This window comes from Sapajus apella, unplaced genomic scaffold, assembly GCF_009761245.1.
Source record: "Sapajus apella isolate SASKATOON/1434 unplaced genomic scaffold, GSC_monkey_1.0 scaffold62, whole genome shotgun sequence".
Taxonomy (NCBI): Eukaryota; Metazoa; Chordata; class Mammalia; order Primates; family Cebidae; genus Sapajus; species Sapajus apella.
The window spans coordinates 20,061,612-20,075,733 of NW_022437002.1; positions in this window are offsets into that span (position 1 = coordinate 20,061,612).

Consider the following 14,122-nt stretch of genomic DNA (forward strand, 5'->3'; position numbering starts at 1 on the left):
CCTGCCACCTGTTGCTGTCCTTACTCTGAGAGGAAAGAGGGAAGACTACAAGTGGCGGTAAGAGGCCAGAGAATGACCGGGTGGAAAAGTGTGTGTGTAAGCGCAGAGGCAGGAGGCAAGAGGGTAACAGGCTGGGAGAAGACCACTCCCCTCATCCTGCAGACCACCTACACCTGGCGCAAACCCTGTTAACGTAAGGTACTGAACATATACTGGGCTTTTTACTATTTTTACTATCCCCAAGCATGCTTTATTTTTTTTTTTTCCTAAGTCATTTTTCTGTTCAGGAATTCCATCTAGAAGAGCACATTACATTTGACGTCATGTCTCCTGAGGCTTCTTTTAGCTATGATAGTGTCTAGGGCTTTTTGTGTTTTTGATAAACTTTACAGTTTTGAGAAGTACTGGTGTGGTATTTTGTAGAATGTTCCTCAGATGTGATTTGTCTGTTTTTTTTCTTATGATTAGATTGTGGTTATAAATTTTAGGAGGAAAACCATACAGATAAAGTGTAATTACATTACATTGTATCAGGAGTAAATACCATCATCATCATGACTTATTACTGTTGATGTTGATCTTGATTGTCTGTATGATTCAGGGACTCATGGATATTTATTTTATACTGTGGGTTATAATATAATATTACATATTTTTCTTTTAAAAAAAAAAACTCACATTAATTCATCTTTGGCTGTGGGGAGTTCTTTCAATTGGCTTCTGTGCTCTTGTAACATAGCCCATCAATATCTCTCTCTTTCTCTCCCTCTGTCTTTCACATTTTTTAAAGCACTTAATTTTTCAATACGACAAGATGCTCCAGGATCATTTTGTGTATTTCAAGACACAGTGCTAGAATCAGACATTTTCCCAAAGATCCCTGATTCTCTTTATTGAAGAATGGTATTAGAAACCAAGATATGGGAGCTAGCTATGCTCATTGCTGCAAGGATGTTGTTTCTTTTAGGCCATCTAAAGTGACAGAGCAAAGAAATATATGTGTACAGTAATCCATGTATATACACATATTTATTAATATTTCTACATGTAACCATCTGTATCTATATTGAACTCAATATGAATTAATAGTGATGCCTCTAAAGCCAATATATTATCACATGGATTATTCTAAGTTCCACCATTTGTTTATTTGTAAATTCCCAATCCAATAATGAGACACCTGATTTCTACCATTCACAACCCTTTTATTTATATGTCAATTACAGTATACATGTACAACAGTATTCAGAATTGTTAACCCATCCTTATGGGAAACAACTTTATCAAGTAGAGCATAGTGCTTATGTACAGTTCTCTTTGCATTTGGGCTTACAGACTACTCACTTTCAGTGTTATTTGGATGAGTATCTTTTCCACCCATCCGCTTCAGTGAGGTTGCTTAACATGTTATTAATATAATTAGATTTTTTTGTCACAATTTACGTTCCTTCCTGGGATTGTCTGACCACCTAAATTTTTTTTAAATTGTATACATTAAAGTTTAATCTTTGAGTAGTAAAGTTCAATGGGTTTTGACAAATGTGTAATGTCATATATCCACCATTACAGTTTATAAATGTACCACCATTTGTTTATTCATCTATTGAAGAACATCCTTGCAGCTCCAGTTTTGGGCAATTATGAATAAAGCTAATATAAACATTCATGTGTAGGTTTTTACATAGACATAAGCTTTAAAATCAGTTAGTATTAATATCTAGGACTACACTTGTTGGATCCTATGATAAGATTGTGTTAAATTTGCAAGAAACTGCAACCAACTTTCAAAGTGATTAGCACCATTTTGCATTCTCACTTGCAATGAACGAGATTTCCTGTTGCTCTACATCTTTATCAGCATGTGATGTTTTCAGTTTTTTGGATTTTAACCATTCTAATAGGGATGTCGTAGTATTGCACCTGTTTTAATTCTCAATTTCTTGATGATGTGAGAATTTTTTTATACGCTTCCTCATTATCTTATATCTTCTTTGATAAGCTGTCATTCACATCTCTTGCCTATTTTAACATTGGGTATCTTTTTCTTATTTTTGAGATTTTGTATTTAGATAAAAGTTCATTATCAGATGCATTTTAAAAATATTTGACTGTCGGCCGGGCGCGGTGGCTCAAGCCTGTAATCCCAGCACTGTGGGAGGCCGAGGCAGGTGGATCACGAGGTCAAGAGATCGAGACCATCCTGGTCAACATGGTGAAACCCCGTCTCTACTAAAAATACAAAAAATTAGCTGGGCATGGTGGCACGTGCCTGTAATCCCAGCGACTCAGGAGGCTGGGGCAGGAGAATTGCCTGAACCCGGGAGGCGGAGGTTGCGGTGAGCCGAGATCGCGCCATTGCACTCCAGCCTGGGTAACAAGAGCGAAACTCTGTCTCAAAAAAATATATATATATATATTTGACTGTAAGAAATTCACTTTATTCTTTTACTTTATTATTCTAAAATTGTGGATAATATGCTTCTTTAATTTTTTTTTTTAATTATATTTTAAGTTCTGGGGTACATGTGCAGATTGTGCGGGATTGTTGCATAAGTATACACCTCCCATGGTGGTTTACTGCATCCATCCCCCTGTCATCTACATTAGGTATTTCTCCTAGTGTTTTCCCTCCCCAATCACAGCACCCCCTGCTATCCCTCCCCTAGCTCTCCCATCCCCCAACAGGCCCCAATGTTTGATGTTCCCCTCCCTGTGTCCACGTGTTCTCATTGTTCAACACCCACTTATGAGTGAGAACATGTGGTGTTTAGTTTTCTGTTCTTATGTCAGTTTGCTAAGAGTAATGATTTCCAGCTTCATCCATGTCCCTGCAAAGGAAATAAACTCATCACTTTTTATGGCTGCATAGTATTCCATGGTGTATATGTGTCACATTTTCTTTATCCAGTCTATCATTGATGGACATTTGGGTTGGTTCCAGGTCTTTGCTATCATAAACAGTGCCACAATGAACATATGTGTGCATGTGTCTTTATAATAGAATGATTTATAATCCTTTGGTTATATACTCAGTAATGGCATTGCTGGGTCAAATGGTATTTCTCTTTCTAGATCCTTGAGGAATTGCCACACTGTCTTCCACAACAGTTAAACTAATTTACACTCCCACCAACAGTCTAAAAGTGTTTCTATTTCTCTACATCCTCTCCAGCATCTGTTGTCTCCAGATTTTTTAATGATCACCATTCTAACTGGCATGAGATGGTATCTCATTGTGACTTTGATTTGCATTTCTCTAATGGCCAGTGATGATGAACTTTTTTTCATCTGTTTGTTGGCTGCATAAGTATCTTCTTTTGAAAAATATCTGTTCATATCCTTCACCCAGTTTTTGATGTTTTTTTTTTTTTTTCCTTGTAAATTGTTTAAGTTCTTTGTAGATTCTGGATATTAGCCCTTTGTCAGATGGGTAGATTGCAAAAATTCTTTCCTATTCTGTTGGTTGGCAGTTCACTCTAATGATTGTTTCTTTTGTTGTGCAGAAACTCTTAAGTTTAATTAGATCCCATTTGTGTATTTTGGCTTTTGTTGCCATTGCTTTTGGTGTTTATGAAGTCCTTCCTTTTGCCTATGTCCTGAATGGTATTGTGTAGGTTTTCTACACAATGGTATTCTTCTAGGGTTTCTATGGTGTTAGGTTTTATGTTTAAATCTTTAATCCATCTGGAGTTAATTTTGTATAAGGTGTAAGGAAGAAGTCCAGTTTCTGCTTTCTGCACATGGCTAGCCAGTTTTCCCAACACCATTTATTAAACAGGGAATCCTTTCCCCATTGCTTGTTTTTGTCAGGTTTGTCGAAGATCAGATAGCTGTAGATGTGTGGCATTATTTTTGAGGCCTCTGTTCTGTTCCATTTGTGTATATCTTTGTTTTGGTACCAGTACCATGCTATTTTGATTACTGTAGCCTTGTAGTATCGTTTGAAGTCACAGAGCATAATGCCTCCAGCTTTTAAAATTTTTTTCTTTAAATTATTGGATAAAAATAAAGACCTATTGGTGTGCTGTATTCAGGAGACCCATCCCACATGCAAAGACACTCATAGGCTCAAAATAAAAGGATGGAGGAAGATTTAAGCAGGGGTTGCAATCCTAGTCTCTGATAAAACAGATTTTAAACCAACAAAGATCAAAAGAGACAAAGAAGGGCATTACATAATGGTAAAGGGATCAATATAACAAGAAGAGTTAACTATCCTAAATATATATGCACCCAATACAGGAGCACTCAGATACATAAAACAAGTTCTGAATGACCTACAAAGAGACTTAGACTCCCACACTTTATTTTTTATTTTATTTTATTTGGAGACACAATCTTGTTCTGTCCACCCAGGCTGCAGTGCAGTGGTGCAATGGTAACTCACCAAAGCCTCAAATTCATAGGCTCCACTAATCCTCCTGCTTTGGCCTTCCAAAGCCCTGGAATTACAGGCATAAGTCACTGGGCCCAGACTAGGAAACTCACTTGAAATTAAAAAAAAAAAAAGACATAATTAAGCTGAGTAATAGGGTGAAGAAAGATATACCAGGCAAACAACTAATCAAAGGAAAGCTCAAATGGCTATACTAATATTATCAGATAAGGTTGATTTCAGAACAAAGAATATTATCTAGAATAAACAAAGTCCTTACATAATTGTAAAAAAAAAACCATTTATCTAGGGTACACAAGAATTTTAAACATTTTTGTACCTAATTATAAAATTTTAAAATATATGAAGCGAGTACTGATAGAACTAAGTGGAGAAGTTGACAAAAGTACATATTTATTTGAAGATTATATAAACCTTCTCTCCATAATTGAATAAATAGCAAAAAAAGCAAGAGAAAAGTTTATCAATCCTGCGGATTAATCTAACCTGGTTGGCATTTATAGGATACTCCACCTAACAACAGTAGCAACCATGGAGATAAGCTCCAGCTGTGCATGTAGATCATGATCTTTTTACTAGCAGCCACTTCTGAAAAACTCCATCTTTTTCATATTCCCTGGCAATGGCAGGCCACTTCTATAGAATAGCTCTGGTCCATCACACATTTTTTCAACATTGGGAAACTACTACAAAGCATCTTCAGTTTTCCTGTATCCTTGGCAGCACTATACCACTTTTGCAAATCAGTAGTGGCCAATGTCCTCTGCCAAGTTTGTTTGCCTCTGGCAGAGTGCATGTATCTGCCATAGCCATGCCCTCATTAATAAGGCCTGAATCTCAGCCTCAGAGGTGGGCGCTCTCTTACTCCTTAGCTCATTTATTTTCCATTATTCCTTAGCCTAGGGATAAAAACAGCTCTTTGCAACTACTACTTCCAAACCCCATAGAGTTCACTAAGCAATAAATTACTTTGTGTGTTTCTAGGCAACAGAAGTTTTATGTTAAAACTTTCCTGTTTGAACACGTTGGGTGATTTCTGCCTTCAGATTGGACCCTGACTGATACACCCTAACATGTTGGGGATGGAATGTATTTACTTAAAATACTGTGAGCAGCAGTCTCTCTTGCAGAAAAGGGGCAGCAAATGGGATGTTGGGTGGCTCAGGAGGAAACTTTTAAAAGAGGCTTTATTTGGTTTTCAAGTGCCAGTTAACCTTTCCCCTATTTTTTGTTCTGTGTGTCTGGAAAGAGAATATAATGGCTTGAGCTCTAGAAGTTATCAGATGATCCCATGAGATGACCTTGAGAGTGAAAAGCAAATGCTTCCAGGATAGCAAAATAGAAAGACTGAAAGGTCTTCATCCCTGATGTTAAATAGAATTCCCATATTGTACCTGAATTGTGTATCTCTCAACATGCTGTCATGAGGAAAAAAATGTTCTGTTTTAAATAAATACTTGTATTAAGTGAATATGCTATAGGAGAGTCTTAGGTTGTTTCTAAATCCTTATCATTATAAAAATTCTAAATCCTTATCATTATAAATACTGTAGTTGACATCCCCAAAATAATTTTTTGTTCTCAAACCTGATTTATATTCTAAACCTATTTGGGGACATACAGAATAAAAATGTTAAAGTTTTGATGTATATTCTACTTGAATTATTTATTTATATTTTTTGTCATCCAACTTTATTTTTCCATTCTGATGTCCATTTTTCTTACTGATTTGCAAATGTTCTTACCTATTGTATGCATTAACTTTTGCTGTATAACAAATTTCTGCAATCATAGAAGCTTAGAACAGCATTCATTTATGATTTTAGAGTTTCTTTGGGTTAGGAATCAAGGCACAACTTATGTGGATCCTCTGTTTCAGGATCTCTTATGAGGCTGTACTCAGTGTCAACCAGGATGGGGTCTCACCTGAAGGTTCAACAGAGAAGGATCCATTTCCAAAACCACTTCAGGTGTGGGGAGGGCTCTAGGGTCCTCAGGAGGGTTCCTTGGGGGCCCTGACTGCAGATGGGGCTACCTCACGCCACCCCAGGCAGCCCAGCTCCTGCCCACCTTCCACCTCTGGATCCCAGCAGCCAGCTGGTGGTTCTCCCTCTCCAGAGCCTGCAGCCTGCTCCTGTGGCTGGCTAGGAAGGGGTGAGGAGGGGTAGGCTGCATGTCCATCCAGGGGCCCTACTCCCCCATCCTCTCACACCCACAGAAACCCTCACAGAACTCGGGTTTGGGCAGGTCCAGACTTCAGAGGGGAACGGATCTCCTCCTGGGCCCGGGCATGCCCTCCCTGGCTGGGCATGTGGACTAGGGACCCGGGGGGCTCACTGGGCAGCGCCCACCCAGACTCACTGCAGCTCCTTCTGTGCGCATTCTGACCTCTCTGCAGCTGTGTGAGGGTCCTGTGATTACATGAGGGGAGAAACGAGAGCACTGTGTCCCTGAGGTCTCAAGTCGCACCCAAACAAAACCACCCATCCGGGAAGGTAGCAGGAAGCAAACTGGGGGCATCTGGGTTGAACTGTATCCCCTGCAACAACAACACAAGATATATTGAAGTGCTCAGTACCTCGTGATGAGACAGGATCATTACAGAGGTAATCAGGCTAAAATGAAGAAACAAGGCTGGGCTTTAGTCCAAGGTGACTGGAGTTCTATACACAGGGGAAATGTGGGCACAGGCAGACACACAGCGAGTAGCCATGCGGACACCCTGGGAGGAGTGTCAAAGACTGCTGGCAAAGCACCAGAAGCAGGGGGCGAGGCCTAGAACAGACCCTCCTTCACAGCCCTCAGAAGGAACAAACCCTGCTGACTCCCTGACCCGAACTGCAGCCTCCAGAACCAGGAGACAGTGAATACCTGCCGCTGAAGCTACCCCGTCTTCAGCACTTTGTCACCACAGCCCCAGGAATCTCACACAGAGGGTAAGTGGAATCCAGCCCCTTTGGCAGCACTCTGGCCCCAAAAGGACCCTGACTTCGAGGGGAACTTTCTCCTCCAAGTGGCCACACCTGCAGCAGCAGGACGTGTGCAATCATAGTAGCGAACGTGTGTCCAAACACCATGTGTTTTCACGTGCTTGTCTATGTAACCCTCTTAAGGATAACCATTATTTTCACTTTTGCAGGTAAGGCCCAGAGAGGCAGAGTAACTGGCCAAGGTCACACAGCTAGTATATCTTGAAGCCAAGATTGAAACCCACAATCTTATCCACTAACCTGGGGACAGTGCAGACTAGTGAATCCTGGGATTGGAGGCAGACTGAGATAGAGACCCAGAGAGGGTTGGGTGGAGGAGCTTGAGGCTGGGGATGGGACTGGAGGGGGAGCATGCCAGAGCCCCTAGGAGCACTGGGTGTTGAGCTCTTGAACCCCTGGTCAGTCTGACGTTGATGCAATGTGGCTTCGTCCAGATCCTATCCAGCTGCTGCCCCACCTCCGAGAGCCTTGCCCTGCTGGAAGAGCACTGTTCGTTTGGTCCATTGGCGACTCTGCGCAGGAACCCTGCCCATGACCCAGGGTCTGCACTGTAGGCCATCCTCGCTGGACAGGCACAGGGCCCCCACCTGCCCATAGAAGGTGAGTCCTGGGTTGGCCTTCTAGGGGTCTAGGGAGGGAGGAGAAACGGCCTGAAAGTCTCCGAGGGGCTGGAAGGCCCTGCACGTGGGCCCCAAATTGGCACAGGCTTATGTGTCACGTGCAGTCTACGTGCATATGGCTCCCCTGGCACCACTTCCTGCCATGAGACGAATCTGCCAAGGGCCCAGCCCTCTGTCACTCCACTACCTTCTCACTGACGTTGTCCACTGCAGGTCCTCAGACTTGACCAGAGGCTGCAGCCCATCCAGGCCCTGGGGATATATCCTCTCCTGCTCCCGGTCTGGTTTGAGACATAGAAAAAAAAAAAAAAGGGAAAAAAAAGAAAACGCTGAGATTTTCTTCTGTACAAATATACAGTGGCAGACTACACTGCAAACATAAGGAACCGCCCCCCTCTGAGCACAGCTCTGTGCCCATCTGAGATACACTGAATTGGACCAACTCGGCCTTGAATGAGGCCCAAGGCCAGCTAAGCTTTCTCTCCGTTTCCTTCCATCCAGATCAGCAGATCAGCTTCAGTCGGAGGCCTTCTGGCAGAGGTGGATCCCACCTGGGGTCCTTACAACTCTACCTCTGTGTGTGCATATCTGGGAGTGCATGCACATGTCTGATGTGTACCTTGGGGGGGGGTGTGCATGTGTGTCTGTGTGCCTGTCTGCCCATGCACACATACACTTGCCCAGAAGACTAAGGGATGTTGTCCAGGAGAAGGCAGCCACCAAGCTGGAGTTGAAGTCAGGTGGACGGGAGCTGGGACGTCTAAGCCCTGGATCTGGCCCATGTCCCGCATCCATAGTAACCCCTCAGCCACTCTGCCTCTCACCTGATCAGGGACTGTTTACAACACTCCTCCTCCATCTCTGATGTATGCACGTGCAGTTTCCTCTTGCTGAAATGCCCTTCATTCCCTCCGTCCTCCTGGAAAATGCCTGTCTATCCTTGTGTGAGGGTTCAGAGGCTCAGAAAAGCCTTCTCTGGGAAGGACTTTCCTATCTGCCACCCCTAACCAGCTCCCATAGTGCCTCTTCCCTCATCTGGCACATTAAGTTATTATTGCTTGCAAAATAGGCACAGTGGCTCATGCCTGTAGTCTCAGCACTTTGGGAGGCCCAGGCAGGAGAACTGCTTGAGGCCAGGAGTTCAAGACCAGCCTGGGCAATGTCATGAGACTCCATGTCTACAAACATAAAAAATAAAAAACTTAGGCATGTTGAAGTCTGCCTGCAGTCCCAGCTACCTGAGGCAGGAGGATCGCTTGAGCCCAGGAGTTTGAGGCCACAGTGAGCTATGGTTGCACCACTGCACTCTAGCCTGGGTGACAGAGTGAGACCCTGACCCAATTAATCAATCAATCATAAATCAATAATCAATAATAAATTATTAATAATTAAATCAATAATAAATAAATGCTTACTCAATGACTGTGTGCCTCCAAACCATAAGCTGTTAAGGACAAGGAGTGATCTGATTTGCCGTTGCTTCTGCACACAGAAGATGGCCAGGCATGTAGTAGATGCTCAGTAACTGCGTGCTGAACACATGGATGGAGAATGATGAGCCACGATGAGGAAAAGGCAGAAAACGGAAGGACGCATAGGATCAAGATGGGGCATCCTGAGGAGGGGTAAGAGACTAGCTGGTTACCCCTAGTCCCTAGCATGGGAAACACTGGGCAGTGGAGAAGACAATGGGGAGAAGGGGATTCTGGGAAATGGAGAAGGAGGGAGCCAGGGAGTGCCCACCTGGGGAGGCCAGGTCCCACTCTGCCTCTGGAGTCTCTGCAGTTCCTCCTCTTGAAATTTCAGGGCAACTGCCACCTGGTGCCAGGGTGCCTTCCAGTGCTGCGCCATCTCCTCACGAAGCCTGGGATGTGAGTCCTGTGCCTCTAGCTCTTTCCTGAGGGGCACTGGTGCCTCCTGCACCTGGAGTGGACTGGAAGAAATGGGGTACAGGTACAGCGTGGACCCCAGATCACCCCCACCCTACTCCCTTTTAATCATTCCTTTCTCATTATGTCCTGTGGACTAGGGGGGTGGGGCAGAGATGCCTCTTTCATGGCTCCCTGCACACAGAACCCCTTTGTACTGGGCACTTCTCCCAAATACCCTGACTTGCACCCAGCAGCTAAGGTCGTCTCACCCCCACCTCCCACCTGCCCCTGGGCCAGCAGGAAGGGCTTGGCCATGTGTAGGTAAGACAGGACTTCTTGAAGCTGAAAGATTTCCCTCCTCATAAAAGAGCCAGAATGTGACCAGCAGGAGCACTGATAGCTGGGGAAGGGAGACTGGCTCTGGTCACATGATTCTGGGTTTAGGGCTCTAGGCCATTCTCCATCAGCCAGTTGGTGACAGAGGCTGGCCTACTGCCTGCTGAGAGGGCCATCTCACCCACTGTGAAAGCAGAGCACCCACCGCAGGCTTGGACACTCTGAGGATGGGCCCGAGCAGTCACCCAGCAGGCCTCTTGGCCTAGGCCACACCCAGTGCCGCTGGCAGCACTGCCTTCTCCCCGCGTAGCCAGGTGCGCTCTGCCTCCGGGGCCTGCACACGGCCCCCCAGCACCGTGTGCTCTCCCTGCAGATGCTGCAGCTGCTCCAAGCAGGTCCCTGGTTGCTGGCGGCTCCGGCTCAGCTCTTCTGAGAGTCTTTTGTTCACCTGGGAAGATCCCCACCCCACCGAGTTGTGGCTCAACCTCCACCAGGGCTGTGGGGTTCCAGCTGTCCTTCAGGCCTTTACCCATGCAGCTCCCTGGTCTCAGAGGCCCTGAACTCCTCTTCCTCTGGGTCTCAACCCTCGTAGGAGGACTCTCTGACCACCACAGCCCACAGAGGCTCCTCAGCACTCCAGGCTCCACTCTGGACCAGTGCCTGGCTGCACGCTGGCAGGGGGGCCAGTTACATGAGGATGAAGATGGTGCTCTCTGGAGTCTCGCTGTGAGGATGCCCTGCTAGAATCTGTCTCTCCTGGTTATTTTCCTTTCCTCTGTTCCCCTAGAGCCCCTTGCCCTACCTTGGAATCCCCTAGGAACGGAGCCCAGGGACCCTTGCCTCTGCCCCCTGGTACAGATGGGCATGGCCTGGATCAGCTGATGCCGATTCCCTTCCCTGTGGGACTGCCCCTGCCAGCTGTCTTGACCAACCTCGGTGAGCATTAGCAACTGCTCCTGCAGATGGACTGTGTCCTGAGCCTGGGCAGGAGTCTGAGCTGCCCACATGGAGACCCTGTCCCGAAGCGCCTGGGCCCTGCCTCCATCCCAGCTCTGCCCTTGGATCTGCAGGCCTGGCACCAGCATCTCCTGTGGATACACTCGGTCCAGAATCCTGGGGTCTCCTTCCAGCCTCCAGACCACACTGAGGTGGCCTTGGCAGACCCTTGATGCCTCAGGGCATGCTGTGACCGGGTCATGTCCCCGACTCAGGGTGCGACTCTGAACAAGCTTTCCTCTGCCCTCGGATCTCAGTCTTCCCATCTCAACCAGGAGGGACATTGCTGAATGATCCCAGGCTATTTCCAAATGTTGGAAGAAGATCCCTCTCTGAGCTGCACTAAGCCCCTGCAGTGCCCTCCTTCCCCAGATAATGCTCCAAGAATGAGGACCAGAGAATAAAGTGTAGGGCAAGGTCAAAGGTACAGCATGGCCAGTGCTCAGGGCCTGCCATGCACCCAAATGGGGGATCCCCAGGCTGGGATCTGGGCCAAGGGACTGTTGTCTCATCTGGCCTGCATGCCGCTGGGCCTTTTCACTTCTGTCTGCAGCAGCGGGATCCTGGGAGTAGAAGGGGGAGTCTGCCTGTTCTCTGCCACCCCACCCCCACCCCACAGCCCAGCCCCACTCACTTGTCTTCTATGTCCTGGTTTGGCCTCCTCCACTCCGCCTGTCCCTGGGTTCTCTCCTCCTCCAGGTGGGCCAGGGAGCACACCACCTGCTGGGGGAGGACTGCAGGCAGCACGGAGTCTCTGCCAGGTGTGCCTAAGCTTCCTGCTTCCCACCAGGCAGGGCAGTGTCTGCAGCCTCTGATAAGGAAGGCAGACTGGCAGCCAGGGGCCCAGCTGACAGCCCAGCATGGACCTGTGCCCTGGCTTGTGGACAAGGGACTGTGCCCGGGGACCCTGAGGGGCTGCCTGCCTGTGATCTGTCACGACAGGCTGCAGCTGGGCACCCTCTGCCTCTAGCTGGACCTGAGACACACTGCCTCTCTACCTCAGCTGCTGACGGCTTCAGGGTGGAGGCCAGCAGGACTGCTGTGGAATGTTAAAGGGTGGGCAGACTTGTCAACTGGATCCCAAGGGTCCCTCAGGCCTGGGAGGGAGCAGTGGCTCCAGGAGGGCCAGCTGTGAGCTGAGACATGGAGTCACTGAAGGCTTGGGTAGCTAGGCCATCACAGGGTGTCCCTTTCCTCACCCGAGGCAGGGATGCTGGTAACCTTCCCAAGAAGCCTCAGCCTGCACAGCCATCTCCCCCTCTCTGGGGGTCACCTGCTTCACTAGGGGAGATTGGGCTTCTGAGGAAGCTCTTCAGTCTATGGAGCTAAAACTAGTCTCTGCCTCCCTCAGACTCTCCCTGGGGGACTTTGCCTCCAGCAGCATCCCTAGCCACCCCCCGCATATGCCTCTCAGGCCACACCTTGGACCCTTCCAGGGACACCATTCAGAGATGGCATCTCTTCAGCACGCAGCCCTGCTGGGCCTCAATTTCCCTTTCTCCTCCAGTTACCGCAGACCCCAGCAAGCCTCCCTGAGAAAATGGCACCAGATGTGGACACCTGTTCTGAGCATTCCGGAGCTTTCAGCCTGCTAAGGGGACCTTGCTAGCTCAGGGGACCTCCTTTCAGCTGCAGAAAGCCCAGGAAAATGGGGTGAGGGAGGACAGGGCCTCACTTTCTGCTTCAGGGCCCGGCCGAGTCCCAGCTTGCTCTCCCTCCTCTGCAGCACCTGGATTTGCTCTGACAGGGACTCCAGCGCTGCCCGCAGATGGCCGCACAGCTCGGCCCGCTGCCACCTGCTCTCTGCCAGCTGCTCCCACTGGTCCTTCTCCGACCGCCTCCAATCCTGCTCGGGGGCCCTGTTGGAGCACCTGCCAGGGAGACAGGAGCCAGGTTCAGCCCAAGCCCCAGGGGGCTGCCGTGCCCACCTTCCCTACACTCACCTCCACCCTTTAGTGGGGCTTGATGGGCAGACACGGTCCCATGGCCAGAGGAAGCAAGAGTGCCAGCGACTGTGGGCAGGGCTGGGCATCAAGTCCATGGCTCTGCCTTCTGCCCCAGCTGCTGCGGGAAGAGGGCCGCGGGGACACTTTTCTCGTGGACAAGGCCTTGCTGCTGGCTGTGTGCTGTGCTCTCTGGACAGCTCCCAAGACTCCACCTCCAGACACCCCCAGTGGGGAGTGCCCCGTGCAGCTCCTCCAGGGTCCTGTCTGCTCCCGGAGATGGAAATGGGGGAGCGCTGCCGAGCCCCTCCTGTCTCTCTCTCCTTCCCTGCTGCACCCTGGCCCCTTGTCCAGGCTGGCTGGAAGCTGGGGGCCTCCTTGAGGACACAGCTTCCTCCGTGGGGACCCCAGCTCCAGGCGTTCTAGCTGTGGCCCACTAAGGGGTGCCTGTGTCGATGAGCCCTCCACCCCTCCTGCCATGGCCCCTGGCCTCAGCCTGCCTGGTCACTGCCTCCCACACCCTGCCTCTGTCCAAGAGGGGCCCAGCTCCCAGGTCCTTGTGATTTTTTTGGACAATTCAAACCCAGGCTCCTAGGAAGGAATGCTGAGCCCTTTGGAAGGACCTCAAGCAGCCTCTTCTGTGATTACTGGCTTTGGCAGGGGATCCCTGCTTTTTTCTCCAAGACGCTCTGATAAAGGCACCTGCAGACCCTTTTCCTCCTCAGATCCGGATGATGGGACCAGGGCAGGCCCCTCCTGTATCCCTTAGCTCCTCTCCTACCTGTAATTCACAACTCGGGGCCCCAAGCTTGGTGGCTGCACCTCCTCAAACCCTGTAAACCTCTCAGACCCAACTGCACCACCCCCTCAGAGGGGCTGGGGCTTCAGCTTGGGGCTGCACTGCACAGGAAGCCGGGGCTTCTCTGCCCCTTCTGCTGAGGCCTTGATGACCCGTCAGTGAGGCCCGGGC